The sequence below is a fragment of the Humulus lupulus genome, chromosome X (assembly GCF_963169125.1).
Source record: "Humulus lupulus chromosome X, drHumLupu1.1, whole genome shotgun sequence".
Taxonomy (NCBI): domain Eukaryota; kingdom Viridiplantae; phylum Streptophyta; class Magnoliopsida; order Rosales; family Cannabaceae; genus Humulus; species Humulus lupulus.
The window spans coordinates 98,308,687-98,314,686 of NC_084802.1; positions in this window are offsets into that span (position 1 = coordinate 98,308,687).

The window sequence follows — 6,000 nt, forward strand, 5'->3', positions numbered from 1 at the left end:
GTGTCGTTGGCCAAATCGTGGGTCAACATTCTGGTGCTTTCATTGAGAGTTTGACAAAAAATTGTGAAAAAATATAATGGCGAAAACATCCAAGAAGACTGGAGAGGTTGCTGGCGCTGCACCGTCCCAACCTCCTCCCCCAAATGTGGCTGAGAATGAACCACATTTGGAGTTCGATGAGGAGGAATTAGATTCTGAAACACTGAGGGCAATGCTAGGAGTGTTGCAAGATGAGTTGGCTAATCTGAGGGCCAATCAGGAAAATGCTGCGGAGACAATGGCGCTGTAGCAAAGGGAAATAGAACGCCATCGCCAAGAGCTGAGTGATCGGCAGACGGAAATGGATCGTCGGCAGAGGGATGCCATGGACGCCCTTGAAGCAGCCATCCAACTGGCTAGGGGTACTACTACAAAAAAGGTTTTTTAGGACTAGCATTGCGAGTCCTAAAAAAGTTTTTATGACTCGCGGGGCGCAAGTCCTCTATTTGAGAGCCTTAAAAACTAAGGTTTTTTAGGACTCGCAAAGGGAGTCCTAAAAAATCTGGTTGAGTGCCTTTAATTAAGTTTTTAGTAAGTCCTAAAAAATCTGGTTGAGTGCCTTTAAGTAATTTTTTAGAACTCGCAGCGAGTCCTAAAAGAATGTTTTTAGGACTCGCAACGCTAGTCCTAAAAAATCCCGTTGAGTGTCTTTAAGTAATTTTTTAGGACTCGTTTTGTATGCCCTTAAAAGCAACTTTTTTTTTTAAAAAAAAAATGCAGCTACAATTTTCATTTTAATTTTAAAATATATATCCATTTGAGTGTCGAAAATGTATTAAAAGAAATTTGAAAAGAAAATACTAAAATAATGGCGAAATTTTTTTGCAAAAGAAATTTAAATTTTCTGAACATGTGTATTGTAATTAGCTAGTTATATAACATCATTCATTTTGCTCTAACCAATTGTAAAAATGACATTGCCCATTCTTCTCGAACTTCGTCAATTTCTTGAGTAGTATATGGTTTGTCAGAGGTGAACTGAAAAAAAAAGAAACAAAACTTTAATTATAATTATATTAGTGGTAATAAATTCAAAGCATATACAAAAATTATACTAGATTAATATTATGTAGTTGTATATTGTTTGTTACCTGTTTCGACAAGAAATGTTTGATATGAGGGGCATTGATAAGTACATTCTTCATCATCTTCATAACGTAATATCCGCAGTCGATATTGTTTGGTTGTTTACGACACTATATAAAGATTGGTAATACATGTATAATTCTTAGTATTAAATATCTTAAACATCTTTACATATACATAAACTATACAAATAGAAACATACCGTAGGTTGGAAATACATTACTCCCGATGAGCGTTTGTTGATCTTTTGACGTGCTTTCATTCTTTCTGTGAAATACATCTCAAATGCATCATGGATGGTCCTATTTGTTTTAATAAAAAATTAAAATTAAGAAAATAAAATAAAATAAACATACAAAACAAAACTAAGTACAAGAAAATCTATAGAAAATCGGACAGCATATCCCCTAATTTACTAGCCTAGCCATCTGTCACAATCAACACCAACATATCAAACAAATCAAACAACGCACAGATTTCCATCCATATATCACTGCAACACACAAAATTCTCATAACCTACTTCACTAAGACATGCAAGTTCTCAATCTTCCGTTATCACCGCAGCACACAATTCCCATAACCTACTTCACTACGGATGAATATCTAAGATATTCAAACTCCACTAAAGTAGTACAGTTATCATTCAAAATTGTAAAATATTGAATTTTTTTAAAACTAAATCAAATGCAACATACCTCTTGCAATTAGCTACCAATCCAATGCTTTAAGACCAATCAAAATATTAACCTATTCATTTTAATCAACATTATAAAACAAGAAAAATGTTAGATATGTTGACATGCTCTTTTAAAAAGATCAAATATTAACAATAAGTACCATAGTGCTTGTACTTCAAAGTGTGTACTATGACCATATCCATAGATGGTGCAAATATAAGCAGATTAAGAGCATATAATTTGTATAGCAACTTCTCTAGCTTTGTCAGGCAACTCAACACTTATGTATGTATACATATACCCATCATCATCACTTTTATCAATTATATTACCATTAATCATAAAAACATCTATATTTGTATTGATTTCTTAAAAGTAGATGAGAAAATTACAGAGAAAGTATAATAATCATGCCAAAGTTGACTTATTACCTAATTATATTCTAAGATTGTTTTCGAGTCCTTTTTTGTTATTAGCTTCTTGAATTTTGTTTTTTAATAGTATGTATGTATATGTGAAAATTATTATTATTAGCTAGTTTTGTTTAAAGGATAATAGTTTTGTCTTTTCAAAAGGAGTCTCTACATGTTTACTGTAATAAACTATATATGTCAGACTGTACATGGATCCAAGCAAGAAGCTTCGTTCTAGTTCAAAAGGAAAATATAATATAGAAAAGTCATGGAATATTGGCCTAAAAGAGAAGAAATTAACCAATGTTGTAGACCGTGGACTTTGAAGATACAACAATATATATATATATATATATATATATCCAGGAAATAAAGATAATACAACACACACATTATATTATCAATATACATGTCTAGCTAGCAGTATATATATTAATTAGGCTTGATTTCCAACGTAATTAGGTGGAATAATATATATTGCTCAATTCAACTTTTTTACCCAATTACGCAAAGTTTCAAATTATGAGGACAATTATATTTCTGCTAATAAATTTTCAACTCTTTCGACCAAAAGCACCAATACATATCAATAACTGAGTTTAATTAAAAAATAGTCACTGTGAGCATATAATTCAAATCTTCAACTCTTTCAACCAAAAGCACCAACACTACATATATATATATATATATATATATATATATAGCAATGAAATAAAATAAAAACAATACCTGGAAACCACCGAAGCACGCCGAGAGCACGGAACCACCTGCTGGAACCGTGAGCAACCAGCACCCCACGCCGAGAGCACGGGACCACTTGCTGGAACCGTGAGCAACCAGCACCCCATGCCGAGAGCACGGAACCACCTGCTGGAACCGTGAGCAACCAGCACCCCACGCCGAGAACCCAGTTGCCGTCGACGCCGTTCACCACCGTCATTGCCATTCACCTACAGCCGCCGTTCACCTCTCTACCAGCCCTAAATGTTGTGATTTTGAATAAATCCCCAAATGTAGTGCTGATGAGTTTTCTCTATTGTTTAACTCTATAATTTCAAAAATTATGATAGCTTTTTAAGTGTTTTACATCATAATTTTAAAGACTTGCTTTGGGAGTATTTTTTAGCCCAGATTTTTTTAGGACTCACATATTCTTTTAGGACACTCATTGCGAGTCCTACAAGAGTATTAAGGACTCCAAAAGCAAGTCCTTAAAATTATTAAATAAACACTTATTTTTTTAGCCCAGATTTTTTTAGGACTCGCATATTCTTTTAGGACACTCATTGCGAGTCCTAAATTGTGTTTTTTCAGGACACTTTTAAGGACTTGCATTTAGGTGGGTGTCCTAAAAAAGTGTCCCGTAAAGGGTATGTTGTTGTAGAGCCTCCCAGCCAGATCAGCCACCAAACGCACCACCTCAAAGAGGTCCCAATCCAAGCCCTCTGCTCCAGCCAACAAGCCCTCAAAGGCCGGAGCAGCCGCCTATGGCTCAAGATGATGTCCCACCTAGGGATCCTGAGCAGCAACCTCCATCCCAGGCTGGTCGAGGCAATCCCCATCGCCCGAGGTAGAATAGGGCAGGGCAGCCGCCCCACAGCCCTAGACGCCCAGGGGATGAAGAGCCAAATCTACCGAGCAGGAGGCAGCGTCCTTCTGCCAATAGGAGGAACATCGAGTCAGGCTCTACGGTTAGGGGCCCCCCACGACATAACAATGCACGGGGACCCAACGACCAGCGCAGGCCTCCCCCTGACGCTCGGGAAATGCCAGCCCGAGGAGGAAATATCGTGAACAGCCGGTCACGCCGTAGTCAGCCACAATTCAGATGGCCATGACTATAATGAAGCTGATTCCGACAAAGGAAATGCTGGCCGAAGAAATGAAGAAAGAGGTGGAGGTAGAAGCCCCCCACCTAGAGAAAATAGGCCAACCAGCCACAATGTTGGGGGGCAACCCAGGCAGCTGAACGTCTTTAGTCGGCTAGGAGCTAGCGAGCCGAGACATAGAGATGATGATCTTAGGGACATACTTAACGACTACCATGAGAGGCACGACGAGTACGCTCCCCCGGCACCGATGGCCCCAGCAGTCCCAGAAGTTGTTCAGGCTCAGATTGATGCCCTGAACTAGGCGATACAGCAACTGGTCGGGGGACGAACGTCCCATATCGAGTACAATAGGAGGAGGGGCACCCCCTTTATACAGAAGATTGCTGCGGCCGAAACCCCCAGTAAGTTCAAGATGCCTACGCTGCCGAACTTCGACGGGTACGGAGATCCAGCGTTAATAAGTTTGAGATACAAATGGACATACAAAAAGTGTCGGAAGACGCCCGCTGCCGGATCTTCCCTGCAACATTGTCTCACACCGCTCAGGAGTGGTTCTTCAAGTTCCCTCGTGCTAGTATAGTGTCTTGGGAAATGTTCGTGAAGGAATTTTATGGACAGTTCTACGCGGGTCACGTACACCCCACAGAGGCCAACCACCTGGTCGAGATACGCCAGAAAGAGGGAGAGCCCTTGAAAGAATATGTCCAACGCTTCATGTGAGCAGCAGCTGGAGCCAAGACAGTGGGCGATGAGGGTAAGATGATGGCTCTAACTGCTGGAGTTAGGCGCTATTCACCCCTCTGGATTAGCCTCAGAAAGAATGGGGTAAGAAGTACCCAAGAGTTTTTGGATCGGGCTGATCGGTATATCAAGCTCGAAGACGCGATTGCCAACGAAGGGAAATCGCCAACTAAAGACAAGGGGCCCAAGGAAGAACCCGCCAAAGCCGCCAACGGGTCAGAAAAGCCTAATGGCAATGGCAAAGGCAACAGGAATAGCAGTGGTAGGAATGGTGGAAAATGGGCGAACAATTAACCCTCAACTTCTGATAGTAAGCCTCAAAGGAAATCGATACGAGCCAAGATTCACCAACTACACAGCCCTTGTCGAAAGCCGAGCTGAAGTCTACCAGGCGACCAGCTCAAGCATGCCTTACAAACAACCCACAGCTATAAGGAAAGATATGTCCAAGAGAGATATGACAAAGTTCTGTCATTTTCACAACGCCCATGGGCACGATACCAATGAATGTAACCAGTTGAAAGAAGAGATTGAGTTCCTGATCAGGCAAGGACATTTAAGAAGATATGTGCGAGCTGCCGGAGGGTCTCAGCGAGAGGCTCAAGGTGGCAACGAGCAGGCGCCTGCACGCCAACACTCTCCACCTCTACAGCCAGCTCTTGTGGCAGACACTTTACTCACCATCTGCGGAGGCCCACATCTTGCAGAAGACAGTGGGAAGGAAAGGGAACGATACGCTCGAATCCTACGCCACGACCAGGACATCGAGATGATGAGTGTGGAAGATCGAGCACCAAAAAAGGCTCGAACAGAGGAGGAATTGATAACCTTCTCTGATGACGATGCCCAGCACGTGCGATTCCCACACTCCGATCCGCTGGTCGAAGACGTACAAATGCCAACATGATGGTGAAAAGGGTGTTGGTCGACACGGGGAGTTCGATCAACATCCTATACAAGTCTTCGCTGGAAAGAATGAAGCTGTCCGTCAAAGAACTGGAGCCATGCAACCAAACCATTTATGGTTTTTCCGGTGAAGGGCTCACCCCAACAGGGTCGATTAGGCTTCCAGTGACAGCAGGTACTGCACCTGCTAATAGGACATTACTCACTACTTTCATAGTAGTTGATTTTCCTTCAGCATACAATGCTGTGATTGGGAGACCAATTCTAGTCGACCTACGGGCCGTCACTTCGATATGGCACCTCG